Genomic DNA, 15,198 nt, shown 5'->3' on the forward strand with positions numbered 1-15,198 from the left:
GAGAAGCCTGAAGTCTGAAATTTTAATACAAAACCCTCCAGAATCTTACATGTTGGCAACGAATTAAAAAAACTCCAACGATACTCTGGGAGCTATGCAGACACTTCTGTGTGCCTGGTTGGGCCTGCCAGTTGCCAGCTGCCATTTGCAACCCTGGGTGCAGCCATCGCTATGGCCTCTGCCCCCACTGAATGGCTCTCATTCTTTGGCAGACCTCCTGCTGCCTGGCACAGAATAGGCATTTGACACACCTTGTTGGAGCAACACATCTGTCAGAGCAGGACAGTTCCCGAGTCCCTGTGTGTGAGGCTCAGGCCTGTCCTGGGAGTGTCACCCTTAGCTCCCTGGCCTGCTCCCCCGGGCAAGGGGAGATGGGGAAACTCCTCTGTCCAGAGCAGTCAGAAAAACTGTCCACTCTGGAGCGGCACACCTTGGAGGGAAAGTGATTCAATTAAGCACTGGTTCACAGCAAGTGCTAAAATCCTCCCTCCGGAGAACCATTTTCTGCGATGGATTTTTAAGACCAGAGGCTGGAGAATCACTCTTTCTTCCTTTTGGTGCTGTGTCTCTAGTCAATAAATACATGGGAAATAAAAGGATTTGCGAGAAAACTGAATGCAGTCAAAAGGTAAATTGTGGGCTTAAAAGCCCCTAAGAGACTGGCACAGACTTGGAAATGTTTCCTAGCTTGACACCCTTCTTCTAGAAGCCTAGCTTTGCTCTGCGATTTGCATCTTGGAAAGGTAATCTTTAAAACTGATTTCCCTCGGTTGCCTTTCATTGGTATAGAAACTAAACAGCCTATTGCATTACAGTAATAACATCAACATTTCACCTACCTTCGCCTTAATTATTTTTCTGTCTTGCCAATGGAACCCGTTTAATAAGATTTATAGGTGGAGGGGAGGTGGGGTGAGCGGGTGTGCGGCTCAGATAATGGGCCACGTTGATTTCTTCTCACTGGGTGTCACTGGTATAAAAACATGAACTAAAAGCTTTGCAGCACTTAAGTAATAATAATGTCAACATTTCACCTTCCTCTCCCTTAATTATTTTTCTCTCTCACTCTTGCCACCTGAACCTGTTTAGATAAGATTCCTGCACAGATAAAAACTAAAAGCTCTCTTTCTCTTAGGCAGATAAGCTGCTGCTTTTCTGTGGTTCTGAGTGAAAGGGGAGCTGTGAATAGCAGAAAGGCTTTGCTCTCAGATCTTCCTGGGAAGGATCCTGGAGGGACCAGAGGCAATGGGAAAGGAGGAAAGGTGACTGTGGGCACTGTGGTTGGGGGGCACATAGGCCTGGGGGCAGACGGATACCAGAAGCTGGAAGCAGAGGAGGGCCTCCTCTATACACATGCTCTCTCCCCTGTGTGTTTCTAGGCTGGGTTAAGGGGTCTCACTGGGCTGGAGGGGAGGGGTCCTGATTTTACATCTCCCTAGGCCAGCCCCTGAGGCAGTGGAGAAAGCACTTGGGATATCCTTAGCTTTAATGCTAGTTAGCTGGGTGGCCCTGGGGAAGGGCTGCAACCAGTCTGAGCCAAAGGTTCCTGCAAATGAAGAGATTGGCCTATGTTAGTCATTCTTGAACTTTAGGGAGCCTACTGAGGTGAGTCCTTAGAGAATGATACCTCTCCCCAGAAATGCACCTCTACCTTCAGAATTTTGCATCCAACTTTATAGGGATGAAAGGCCCCACACCAAAAACCTTGGCGTCACTCTTGACTCCTCTCTTTCTCGACTACCTACACTGCTGCCATCCTGGTCTGAGTCCCGCCATCTTTCACCAGTATTACTGCAAAAGCCTCTTAATAGGCCCCCTTCCCTTTTCCTCTTACAGACTGTTCTAGATCCAGCAGCCAGGGTAAACACTTTAAAGTCTGAGTCAAATCATCACTCCTCTATTTAGAACCCTTCAATGACTCTGCTTTGTCACTTCAAGTAGGAATTTTGCTCCAAGATTCACAGCTAACTCTTTCACCTCTTCAACAACTTTTTGTTCAAAAGCCACCTTTTACAGAAAAAATCTGAATAGAGCTATATAAAGTAACTGAATTAATAATGAAACTCTTGACACAAAGAAAAACCCAGGCACAGATGGCTTCACTGATGAATTCTATCAAGTATTTAAAGAATAAATAATATCAATCCTCTGCAAATATCTTCCAGAAAACAGAGGAGGAAGAAATACTCCCCAGCTCATTCTCCCAGGCCAGAATTACCTTGATACTGAAGCCAGAAAAAGACATCACAAGAAAAGAGACTATAGAACATTATTCATCCCGAATATAGACAAAAATGCTCAACAAAAAATTAGCAAACCAAATCCAGCAACATATAAAAAAGATTGTACACTATGACCAAATGGGATTTATCCTAGGAATACAAGGTTGGTTTGATATTTGAAAATCAATTACTGTAATATAACATATTAATAAAATAAAGAAAAAACCACATAATCATTGCAATAGATATAAGAAAAGTATTTCATGACATTCAATACCATTCATGGTAAAAGCTCTCAACAAATTAGGAACAGATGGAACCTTCCTCAATCTGATATAGGGCATCTATGTAAAACTTATAGCTAACATTTTTCTTTATGGTGAAAGACTGTATGCTTTTCCCTAAGACTGGGAATAAAGCCAGGATGTCTGTTTCTGCCACTTCTATTCAACTTTGTACTGGAAGTTCTAGTCAGTCCAATAAGGGAGAAAAGGTATCAGATTGGAAAAGAAGAAGTAAAACTATCTTATTCTTAGAAAAAATAACCCTGTATGCAGAAAATCTTAAGGGATTCACAAAGAATTATTAAAATCTAAAAAATAAGTTCAGCAAGTTTACAGGATCCAAAACCCACATAGAAAAATAAAATGTTTTTCTATATACCAGCAACTAACAATCTGAAAATGAAATTAAGCAAATAATTCCATTCACAACAGCATCAAAAGGACTAAAATTCTTAGGAATAAATTTAACAAAATAAATAAAATATACATTGAAAATGACAAATGTTGCTGGGAAAAAGTAATGATCAAAATAAATGGAGAGACATCCCATATTCATGGATTGGATGACTCAATGTTAAGATGCTAATTTTCCTCAAATTGGCCTATAGCTTTTCCTATCAAATTCCCAGCAGCCATTTTTGCAGATATTAATCAGTTGATCCTAAAACTTATCTGGAAAAGCAAGGGACCCAAAATAGCTGAAGTCATTTTGAAAGAAGAACAAAATTCCAAAATCTTTTCCTGATTTCCAAACTTACTCTAAAGCTATAGTAATTAAGACAGTGTGGTACTGGCATAAGAATAGACATACAGATCAATGCGTCATAATTGAGAGTCCAGAAATAAATGCTTACATTTTTGGTTAGTTGATTTTTGACAAAGTGTGAAGGCAATTTAGTGGGGGAAAAGATAGTGTTTTTCAACAAATGATCTGGGACAACTGGAGAGCTGTATGCAAAAATGATGAATTTAGGACCTTATCTCACAAATTACAGTTGACCCTTGAATAACACAGGGATTAGGGGTACCCACCCTTCCCACAGTCAAAATAACATGTATAAATTTTGATTCCTGTAAAACTTAACTGCCTACTGTTGACAAAAGCCTTACTGATAACATAAGCAGTCAATTAACACACATTTTATACATTCTATGTAACATACACTGTATTCTTACAATAAAGTAAGCTGGAGAAATGAAACTGTTTTTTAAAATTGTTGCAAATCTCCAAAAAAATCCACTGTAATATATTTATTGAAAAAAAGTCTGTGTATTAACTGGACCCATGCAGTTCAAACCTGTGTTGTTTCAGGGTCAGCTTTACACAGAAATTAACCTAAAATGAATCACAGACTAAATGTAAGAGCTAAAACTGTAAAACTTATAGAAGAAAATATAGAAGTAAATTCTTTTGATCTTGGGTTAGACAGAGTTCTTAGATACAATATCAGAAGCACAATCCGTAACAGAAAAGAAACTATGAAACTGGGCTTGATTAAAATGGTGCTTCAAAAGACACCATTAAAGAAAATGAAGAGACAAGCCACAAACTGAAAGAAAATATTTGCAAATTATATATCTGATAAAGAACTTGTACCTGGAATATGTAAAGAACTCTTACAATACAATAATGATAAAACAAATGATCCAGTTTTGAAATGGGCAAAAGATTTGAATAGCCATTAAACAAAGAAGATAAACAATCAAAAGATGCTCAATATCACTAGTCTTTAGGGGAATGCAAATTAAAACTACAATGGAATGCTACTTCAAACCTGCTGGAATGACCATAACAGAAAAGTCAAATAATAGGTGTTGGCAAAAATGTAGAGAAATTGGAACACTCATAAATTGCTGGTGAGAAATGAAATAGAATGATACAGCCACTGTGGAAGACAGTTTGGCACTTGCTTAAAAAATTAAGCATCCAATTTTCACATGACTTAGCTATTCTGCTCCTAGGAATTTTCTCCCCAGAATGTAAACTTTTACCTACACATAGACTTGTATATGTGAATGTTCATAGCAGCATTATTCATAGAAGCCTGAAATTGAAGCCAATCCAAATGTCCATTAAGTGGTAAATATATAAACAAAATGTGGTCTCTCCATACAATGGGATATTACTCAACAATAGAAAGAAATGAACTATAGAGATATGCTACAACATAGATGAATCTCAAAAACATGATGCTAAGCAAAAGAGGCCAGACACAAAAGGCCACATCATATCGTATGATTCTATTTATACAAAATGTCCAGAAAAGGCAAATCCATAGAGTCAGAAAGCAGATCAGTGGGGCCTGGGGGACTGGAAATGAGAGTAGAGAATGATGAGGGTTTTTTTTTTGGGGTGATGGAAATGGTTGAATATTGGGTTATGGTGATAGTTGGGCACCATTCTATAAATTCACTAAAATTAATTGAAAAATTATTGAGTTATATAAAGTGGTTGAATTTCATGGCAAGTAAATTATACCTCAATAAAGCTGTTAAAAAATAAAGGGAAAGATAAAAAAAGATTACCTCCTCTGGGAAGTCTACCTTGACCACTCAACTTACCCTTTCCCTAGGAAACCCAATCTCTTATACACTACTCTACTTTTTTTGATGCTTTCTAATAGATTATAATTGTTTTCTGATGTTTATTGTTTATTGTCTAACTTCTCAGCTAGAATAGAAGTTCTACAAAGGCAAGGGATTTGATCACTGATGTATATTCTTAGTGCCTACAGCAGTTCCTAGCACACAGAAGGCGCATATATATATATAGATGTGCATATATGAAAAATGGAATGAATGAAGAGCAAGCACTTGATTGGTGGATTCCTTCCAGCTCTAAAACTCTCTAATCAAGGTTAGGTTTTGGTTCTGAATAGAACTGTTACCCAGGCCATGTTCATATTTGGGTTTGGGGCTGGAGGATCCTAGCTCAAAGCCCAGCTTTCTCTATCCGGAGGAGTCAGAGAGGACTCGTTTTCCCTTCTCTATGCATTCCGCAGCCTCTGGTATTTCCTTTCCTGTTTGACCTCAGTTGACTCATTTGCAAAATGAGTTCTCTGGATCATCCTACTGATTGTGTGTGTGTCTCTCTCTGTGTAGGTAGAGGGGAAGAGAGCAGAGGGTGGGACACCGAGGTGTGTTGTGGGAAGAGCAGCACCAGCTCTTCCGGTGGGATGGCTGTGTGGCCCCCCGCCTGCTCCCCCGTTTCTTGCCTTCCACCGCTGAGGCTGCAGTGGTGTTCCTGGGACCGGGTGATTTCTCAGCTGCTAACACAGTTCCTGACATATTTACATATGGAAAGTTCTTCCTTTCTATAAACATTTACAAACACCTTGATCGACTTGTGAAAATTTGACATTCTTTTGGAAGCCAGCCTTCTTGGGCTGTGGGGCTCAGCTATTTATTTTTGTGAGATGGAGGCAGCTGTGTGGGATTCTGGTCGCCTATGAGCCTCCCCCTTAAGAAAACCTCCTCCACATGGACAGAATAATTTAGAGGCCCAGAGCGATGGGAGAAAAGCAGCGGGCAGTCCATGATAATGAGGCTTAATTGGATGGCAAATGGATGCGTTGGGTCTAGGGGCCGTGGCCCCCAAGGTGAGTCTGGGGAATAGAGGCTGCCAGGAAGGGTCTTCTGAAGCCTTTGGCTTGTCGGGAAGGCAGCCTCTCTGACTCTGGGGGCTCTGGGTCGGGCGAGTGCTCAGAGAGGGCTCCAGGGGCTCCCTGGGGCCGGAAAGAGACCTGTAGGGTAGGCCTTGGTCTTAAGGGGAGGATCAGATGCAGTAAGTCTGAGCAGAAGTTTGGAAAAGAGGGGGGCATGACCTAGTGTAAAGGGCAGGGGTTTGGGAGGCAGGAGGAGCTGAGTTCAGATTCTAGCTCTTTTCCTTTCATGTGTGACCTTGGGCAGACTAATGAATGGGTCTCTTTGTGCACCAGCTTTCTCATAGGTAGAAGGAGGCAGTGGGCCTGCCTGGCAGAGGCGGTGAGACGGAAAGTCAAGGCATGTATGTGGGTTAGGCAAGTGGGTCAGGGTTCCAGAGGCACCCCTCTCCAGCTGGACCCACAGCACGGGTCTCATCCCTACCCAGCACCGCCATCCCAGAGCTCTGGCCTGCCACTCCTGAGGTAGCTGGGCATCTCCCCTCTGCAGAAAACTGCCCGCAGCCCGGATGCTGGGCCCTGGCTCCCGCTAGGGGGCCTTTCATCCTCGGCCACTGTGGTATTCTCTGCTGGCCCAGGACAGTGGGGGTCCCGGAAGGCTCCAGCCCCTACCCACCCTGCTGGGGCCTCTCATACCTGCACCTGGTCTTGGTCTCTGTGAGTGGGCGTTGGGTTAGGTTGTGTGACATCAACTCTAAATGTCCTCCTAAAACTACACCCCTCCCTTGCCCCATTGACTGCTGGGGGAATGCTTCTATTTAATGGCATTTTCCTTTCTCATTTCATGCTGTAATGGAGATTCATTGCTAGTTTTAAATCCATAATTTGCCATGAAACCCTCGTCTTGGGCTTTGGCTGAGGTGGGAGCAGAGAAATGCTGAGCTGTTTTTACCCTTCGAGGTCTCCCTGCTCAGTCTGGCCTCTCTGGGCTTTGCCAGGGCTGGGCTCGGTGAAGTGCTGGTGTGACACCACAATGCCAGGGGTGGTGGTGGGTGCTGGAGTCTGGAGAAGGCCAGTTCTTCCCGCCTGGGTCTGGCTGGTCCTGGCCCTTCCTCTCAGGTGTGACGCTTCCCCTGCCCTTCATTCTTCATAGACAGAAACAGGGCCTCATGCTGGGGACGTCATGCTCCACCTACTCTATTATTTTCTGGGCCTGACAAGGAGGGTGGGTCAATACTTGTGTCAGTAAGGTTTTTCCATTTCCCAACAGTGACGGATTCTCTTGACTGAGTGTTCTTCTGTCTTTCCACCACGGGGCACTGATGATCCAGCCAATGCTCTGAATTGCGTGTGTGTACGTGTGTGCACACCGTGCATTTGTCCTTGAGCTAAGGTGTCTATGTATGTGGATGAGTAAGACTGCTGCGTAAGCAGGGAGGCTTGTAACTGGCCAGTGGCCAGCTGGGCTTCCTGACTGAGGACCCCAGTGGGGTGCCTGGACAGAGTTGGCCCCTTGCCTGTGCTTTGTCAGGCTTGCACGGGTACTGGAAGCCATGCCTGGGTCAGAGGAAGTAGCGCCGTGACCGTCGAGTGGGTGAGGGCCTCCTCAAGGTGGCTGCATCCTGCAAGTGACAGGAGAGTGGCTTGAATTTCACGGGCAGCCCAAAGCTGCTGGGTCCATGCCGATGGCAAATGGTGCTCGCCAGAGGATCAAGGTCCTGACTTTCGCAAATCTCCGTGGTCCGAGCACACGCTTCCCTTTGCTGTGTAGTGGAGCCTGCTCAGCATCTCCCATGGTCATGCTTGGTTAAAGCAGCGGAAGAACACATCATCCTTGCTCTCAGGAGCGAGGGAGGAAGGACTCAGGGAACAATACCCCTTATTCCTGATCCCAAACCACGATCAAATAGGGGAGAACCACAGTCAGACTGTGGAGTGGATTTGCATGTTCTCTTTCCAGCTCCTGGTTTTCCCAGCGAGGAAGAGCATCCTGAGAGGTTAAGCATCATTGCCCCACATCTCCTGACTGGTCAGTGGCAGCCTTGGGGCTGGTGCTGACTTCCAGGGGCAGACCTTAGTCCTGGAGACTCACCAGCACGCTGGGTGTGGTGGTAGCTCACTTCAGGACTGCAGGGCTGCCTGGAGAGCCTCAGGCATTTAGCCATGGGGGTCGTGGAGGCAGGGTCACTGCGGGATCAGCAGAACAAGGAACAGGGTTGGGGGACCGGGAGCAGGGGCTGAGCCCCTTGCATATGCAGCAGACCCTAGGTGGCTCCCACGGACTCTCCTGTCTTCCCTTGTGCCAGATGACAGCAAGAGATGCTGGAAGGAGGAGGGGAGGAGCTGGCCCCAGGTGGCCCTTGGGGGTGCTGCCTCCAGCTTTAAGTGGTAAGCTCCGCCCAAGGCAGGCTGGGCAGCTGGGCCCCTCCAGCAAGGCCATTTAGTTACCTGGTTAGCTCTCCTCTCATAGGCCACGTCTGTGCCAGCTGGCCTTGGTGCTGCTGGCTGGGGCAGGGGAGGGGATGTGCATCCCTTGCGTAGGCCTCCCTCCTTGGAGAGGACCCTGTCTGCCCCCTGACCCCACGTTCAGGCTGAGAGGGGAAAGGCGAGTTTGCCTGCAGCCCTGATGGATGCCCAGCCCCTCTGGAGCCTTGGAAGTTGCTCAGTATCTGTGAGTCTCATCCCACCTCATTTCCCACCATGGTGGGTGGGCCCCCGGCTAGGGAGGAGCAGATTCTTCAGACATCCCGTTGAGTCTGAGATGAAGAACAGGGAGCTGCGGGGCAGGTGGAGAGGCCATTGCTTTCCACGGCGAGGTGGTGCATTAGAGGAATGGGGGACTGTCGGTGGGTGTTCTCTGAGTGCAGCAGTCGGGATGGCCCAGTGTGACCCAGTTCTGATGTCCACACACCTTGGCCCATGTTACAAGGGCCTCCAAGAGACCCCCCCATCCCCCCTACCCCCATCAGCAACCACTGAAAGGGGTGTATGGCATTGAATCCGCAGTGTGGTAGACCTTGGATACCAGGTCCCCTACCTTTAGGGAGCTTATAATATGATTTAGAAGAGAGAGACTATTAGTTAGCCTAAGGTAACTCAGTGCCCCCAAGTCATGCTCCCCCTGCAAGCTGCCTGGGCAGATAAGCACAGAGTCAAACTGGGAAGGCAAAGGGGCGTGTGCAGTAGCCAGGGAGAGGGGGACAAGGGGAATCTGCTTTGGCCCAGGGGCACCAGGGGTGGCCTGGGCCTCCAAGAAGTGTGGAGGAGCAGGAAGGGAGTGGGAAGGAGATGGTGGTGGGGTGGGCGGTGAGGAGTACAGCAGCTCAGACACCGTCTCCCATCTGGAGCTTCAGGAGATAAGGGTGTTGTTTTGCTCGCTCTCCCATCTCTGGCTTGTTTGCTGCCCCTATTTGGGGGTGATTGCAGGGTAATGAATGTGGCAGGAAACAGGCACACAGCACAAATGAGATACAGCACCTAAGACCAGGCCAGGGCCCAGGCAGAAACACGCTTAATAAGGAGATAAGGAAATCAATTCTTCTTGTCTTCCCAGGCGCGCAAGCCGGGGAGGGGCGGCAGGAATCGCGTCTTTCTGCTTTATGTGTTGGGTGGAGAAGCTTCTCCAGGACACAGCCCGATCCCCTGGGATGGAGGAGGGGCTGTTTGTGTCTTAGCATTGCAGGAATAATAGTAACGGCAACAGTATGTATAATAATAACGGCCGGTGTTTCTGTGCGTTGCTTCCCACCAGGCACCACTGTGAGAAATGCTGTAAGTGCATATTACGTCATTAAATGCTCTCTGTAACTCTGAGGGCAGGCATGATTATGCGCCCACTTTACTTATAAGGAAACTGAGGCACAGAGTGGCTAAAGAGCTTGTCCCAGGTCCCATCACTGGTAAAGCGACACGGCTGGGTTTTAAGCATGGCAACCTGGATTTCAAGTCTGTGAATTTAACCGTGAAGCCATGTTGCTTCTCTAAACACCATACTCCTCTCGCAGGCACTTGGGGCTTGTTGTCTGCCAGGTACTGTTCTCTGTGGGGAGGTTCAGCATAAACTCCCCTCGTTTGTCCCCAGATCCTGTTACTATAGTTTCACAATGTACATTTGCTGAGAACCTAAGTGGGTGCTTGGCTGGGCCAAGCAGGGGAGATGATGAGGCTGGGAGACCCAGTGGGGCAGACAACATGTGCCAGGCCACTTCCAGTGCATTGAGTGTTGTGGTGGATATGCTGATAGAAGGGTAAGGGAGCACAGAAGGGGCCCGTCAGGCCATGTACTGTTCAGGGAAGGCTTCCTGGAGGAGGTGATATCTAAGATGAATCCTGACAGGCGAGCAAGAGTAAGCCATGGGGAAGAAAGGTGGGAGGGGCATTCTAGGCAGAAACAAAACCAGTGTAGGCACAGAAGTGTGGAGTGAAGGGAGCTCCAGGTGGGTTGTTATTCCCGGAGAAAGGGAGCAGTGAAGAGAAAGCTGGAGAGGAATTGGAGGGCAGGCCTCAGAGGGCCTTGTGAGCCAAGGAGGAAGCTTGGGGGTGCCTGCCTTCTTTCCACTGCAGAACTTCTCAAACTGCAGGACAGCCCAGGCTACTGGGTTTCTTGCCCCCGGTTTCTGGTAGAATGGTCCAGAAGCCAGTGCTCTTGGGCTATTCCAGCTTTGCCTCCCTTGCTGAATGACACGTTACTCACCATCTCTCCCTGGGCCCAACTACCCAAAAGATTAGGGGATGGGGAATTGCGGGTGTCACCGATGCTGTGGGCTTAGGAGACGTCTGCCCAGCAGCTCCCCTGGTGGAGAGGCACACAGGCTGCTCTTGGTTTTGAAAAACACACAAGTTAAGGACATATTTGGACCTTATCCATTTGCCCCTCTTAGTATTTGGGGCTTGACATAATTTTAAAGATGCCCTCTTTATTTGAATCGAATGGACTTAGTCTCTATAGTTAAATAATTCACGTTGATTTAGGAAGCTTTGTTTCTAATGGGAGCCACAAGACTGCAGAGTTAATATTAGAACAGACCAGGAAGAAGAGTGAAATGGGGAGGAAACAGGGAAAATGCCCTTTTAAATAATTAAACTGGTATCTACCATCATCCCTGCCTGTTTCCAATCCCTTTACCCTTTCTACTTCCTTTTCTCGTGGCATTTATTACCATCTGACATCCGCATAACTATGCAGTGTTCTTGTTTTTATCTGTTTGTTATTTATTGGCTCTCTCTCTCTCTCTCTGCTAGAATCCAAGCTCCACCAGGGCAAGGGTGCCTTTCTCTTTCATTTACTGATGAATCTCGAATGCCCCCCATCAATGCTTGACACATCATAGGCTCAGTAAATATTCGTTGATCGAATCCTTGGCACCCATTTCCTCCCTTCTCTGGGTCCCCCAACTCCTTGCTTCCCAAATTTCCAGGCAGTTAGAAAGATCAAATGCAGTATCAACCCTACAACTCTGGCCCCGAGCAGTTTGGAAAGTTCTTCAACTTGGAGGTTTCTGCAGAGAGAAGGAGTGGTCTGCATGAGTGTGTAACTTTAAAATGTATGGCACTTTAATGTGTATGTGTATGTTAGTTTGATGTTCACAATTCTAGGAGATTGGTATTTTTGCAATCTCCAGTTTATAGATGAAGAACCAGAAACTCCATTTATTCACTCATTCATTCATTTATTAAAAAAAAAACCCAAATATTACTGAAATGCCTACCCTGTACTAAGTACTGGCTATAGAGAGCTGAACCAGAGGCCCAGGGGAAGCTCTAAGGACCTTGCCCGAGGTCACCCAGTGTGTAAGCTGTATGCAGGCATTCTGCTGCCTAGCCCAGGTTTCTTGCTCCTACACCACAGCGCTGCACATGTGCATGGGAGCCTGAGGACACCAGCCACGCCGAGTCCCTGCAGAGATGGCTTTGCATGTGTGGAAGCTGGATACACAGGGAGGACTCTGGCGTTAAAATGTACAGCCAAGTCCAGAATCCCAGGGCTGGGCAGGACTTTGAGAGGCCCCACCTCTAGCCTCCAAGTGGGATGCTGTCTAAAACACCTGAATCAGTTATCTTCGGTGCCTACCTCACCATATGAACCCTGGTTCCAGTGGCGGTGGGCCATTTTCCTAAACTAGTTGGTGCAGCAAGTTGGGTTCCTTGTGGTGGAAGTCATGGCTTTTGGAGTTCTTAGAGATCATCTTATTTATCACTGCCTTCATTTTACAAATGAGTTAACTGAGACCCAGAGAGGTTGATCACACAGCTAGATAAAAGCACCATGAATGTTGCCTGCGTCTGCTGCTGTGAATCATGGTACTGTGATTCCTGAGGTGTTGTGGGGGTGGAAAGACGACTGCCTGACCTGGCCTGAGTCAAGGATGCTCTTTAGCAGCTGGCTGTGTCACAGAGGGAATACAGCCTGTCCCAGCCTTTGCCTTGCTCAGCTTTTCAAGCTCTGTCCTGTCCTCTCTTCCCCTGCTCAACCCCCAGCTCCCTTCCTCTGCCCCCTGGGGTAGCAAATGCTCAGCTCAAGTTGTTCTTTGCCTGATTGCATCTGAGAGCAAGAAACACAGGGCTAATTAATGTGTCTGTGACTCCAGGCTTGGCTGCCGGGCCTGGGTCCCCACGCCCTTCCTGGAGTGAGCATGGCAGGCTCTGTGAGCCGGCCCTCTGCTTTCGCTGAGCAGGCTGCTGGCAGATGCATATTTTAACGGTGCACATCTGTTGGCTATATAATTTCTTGTATTTGCCCTCCTCACTTGGTGCTTTAATGGAAGACCCCCGGGAGTCTCCCTCTGTTCTAGCCAAAGTGTTTACTTTGCAATTTTGCTGGAATACCATCTGATTCTGCTCTCACATCTTCTGCAGGTTCTAATCAGGCTCTTACTTTATTTAATTAAAAATCTATCTCAGGCAAATACAGACTAAATTAGGAAGCTCTTTCATTGCTGGAACACAGGGAAGGCAGCTCCCACTTGGGGAACTGGCTGGGACATTTTCCCAGGCTGGGATGTCACAGCAAAGCAGATGGGGTCTTGGTTGGGAAACTGGCTGGCCAGGGTAGAAACACTCCTCTCCCCTCTGCTAGAAGAGCCACTCTGTCTACCCACAACCCTAATAGACCAGGGCTGCCTTTCCAGAAGGTTGGGTCAGCTCCCATGCCAGAGAGAAGCTCAGCCAGGCTGGATACTCCAGGCAGAGCCTTGGATGAGGACCTGCAGGATCAGGTGAAGGGTGGGGACCTGCAGGATCAGCTAGTGGGTAGGGACCTAGGGTGGCCCTGGAGAATTCGGAGGCCTGGGGAAACTCCTTCCTGCCTGGGTTAGGCTGTTAAGAAGGAGTGGTTTTTGCAGAGCCTGTGTGAAAGGCTGATGGACAAATGTCTGCTCAGGTGCCCTTTCTGGCTCTCCAGAATTCCACTCAGGCCCTCTTACTAGGTTCCCTGGAAACTCCCCCTTTCCTATCTTCACATGATTTCCAGACTTGGAAAATATCTCCTGTACATGCACCAGTTCTGTGCCCAGAAGGCAGTGCCATGTCACACCCCTGGAGAGGGAGAAGGGGGAGTGAATGCCTATCAGATGTGACCCAAGACAAAATTGAGTTGCTCAGATCTGATCCCGAGGCCCTGCTCTCAGACCCTGGCTCTTAGCCAGCCAGACAAAGGCGATTCTGCGGGCATTTAGGAACATGGAGTCTGGACAGACAGCGTTTGGAGTTGGAAACTCTGGGGTCTATTTTGAGTGTTAAATTAAGCAATGTGACCTCCTGGGAGTACCTATGCCTCTCTGAGTCTCAATTTCCTTGCCAGTAAAACATTTAGAATAATTTGGACTCTCTCATCTAGCTGAGCTACTAGAAAGGAAAGGAGGCTGTGAATGGGAGGGTCTGACGGGGTGAAGCCTGGTTCTGGGACAAGAACGTAAGGATGAGATGCGTCTGTCTATTTTGGGTCTTGTGTGAAGTCAGGAGTGGCAGTACTTAGGTTCTCATTTGAGCATTCTCTGGTGCCCTCCAGAAGGCGTACGAGACAGAAGGCTGAACCTCTAGAGACGAACATCCTGCAGTTTCCCTTAGCAAACCTATGCTGGCATTGTGCAACCTTCAAAAATCAGAGTATGTGTCAGGCACTAAATCCTCCTTCAAATCCCACACCAAACTGTACACCTGTTCCCATTTTAGCCAGTATCTCAGGAGGGATGACGGCAGCTACCCCTCCCTTTAACATCCCTGGTTGCTTCCCTGCAGGCCCACTTCCCGACCAAGTAATCCCCACCTGATTCCCCTGCCAGACCCAGTTTATTTTCTCACTCCTTTCATCACAGGCTAGAGGAGACTCAGAGGTTGAAGGAGGTTTCTGAGGCTGGTCCGAGTTCCTCCTCCCTGATTCAAGAAGCCAAGCTCCGAGCGTGGGAAGCTGTCCTCTGGGGCCTGCCTGCTGCTGTGCTCGGGATAATCTGCCTCATGTGCTGGCCATGTAGATCTGAAGATAACCTGACACGCTCTTAAATATTTCATCTCCGAGCAGCCGTGTGCCTTATACACCAGGCAAGGAGGCAGCAGCCCAGCTGCAGACCTTGTTGTCAAATCTTCACAACAGCTGTTGAGAGGCAGGCAGGGGGAATGGAACTCCCCCCTTGCCCCCCAACCCCCCACTACTGCTGCTGCCTTATCCCCTGTGCAGCCTGGCAGAAGAGCATGGAGGGAGGCTGTGATGGGGAGCAGCAGCCCTAGTCAGGAGACCCTGGGCTGGCCCCTTGGCCTCTCTGAGCCTCAGTTTCTCATCAGGGGCAATAATCTATCCCGCAGACTTGCATCAGAGCAGGTAACATAACGTTAGGGAAAAGGCTTCGAGAGTCCCTATAAAGTGCTTTGGAAATGTGAGCTATTATTATTTATGTGCAGAGCCAGCTCCCACGGGGGCCTCCATCCTCTTAACATCTGGCTGGAGGAGGAGGAGGGAGTCTAAGTGGAAAGCTGCGCCCACTCCCTCACCTTCAGGTCGGTCGGCCAGAGGCAGGGCTTCTTCAGGCAGGATGTCCCGGGGACACTGGGCTCCTGGGAAGCCCAGATGAACCAGAGACCAGGAGGAAGAGGTCTGAT

General features: G+C 47.8%; 1 protein-coding gene across 5 annotated transcripts in view; it reads right to left on the reverse strand.

The window, feature by feature from the left end:
* The window catches only part of KIRREL3 (kirre like nephrin family adhesion molecule 3), a 519,419-nt gene that overhangs the window by 72,738 nt on the left and 431,483 nt on the right, over positions 1–15,198 (reverse strand). The window lies entirely within an intron of this gene.

The sequence above is a fragment of the Manis pentadactyla genome, chromosome 13 (genome assembly GCF_030020395.1).
Source record: "Manis pentadactyla isolate mManPen7 chromosome 13, mManPen7.hap1, whole genome shotgun sequence".
Taxonomy (NCBI): Eukaryota; Metazoa; Chordata; class Mammalia; order Pholidota; family Manidae; genus Manis; species Manis pentadactyla.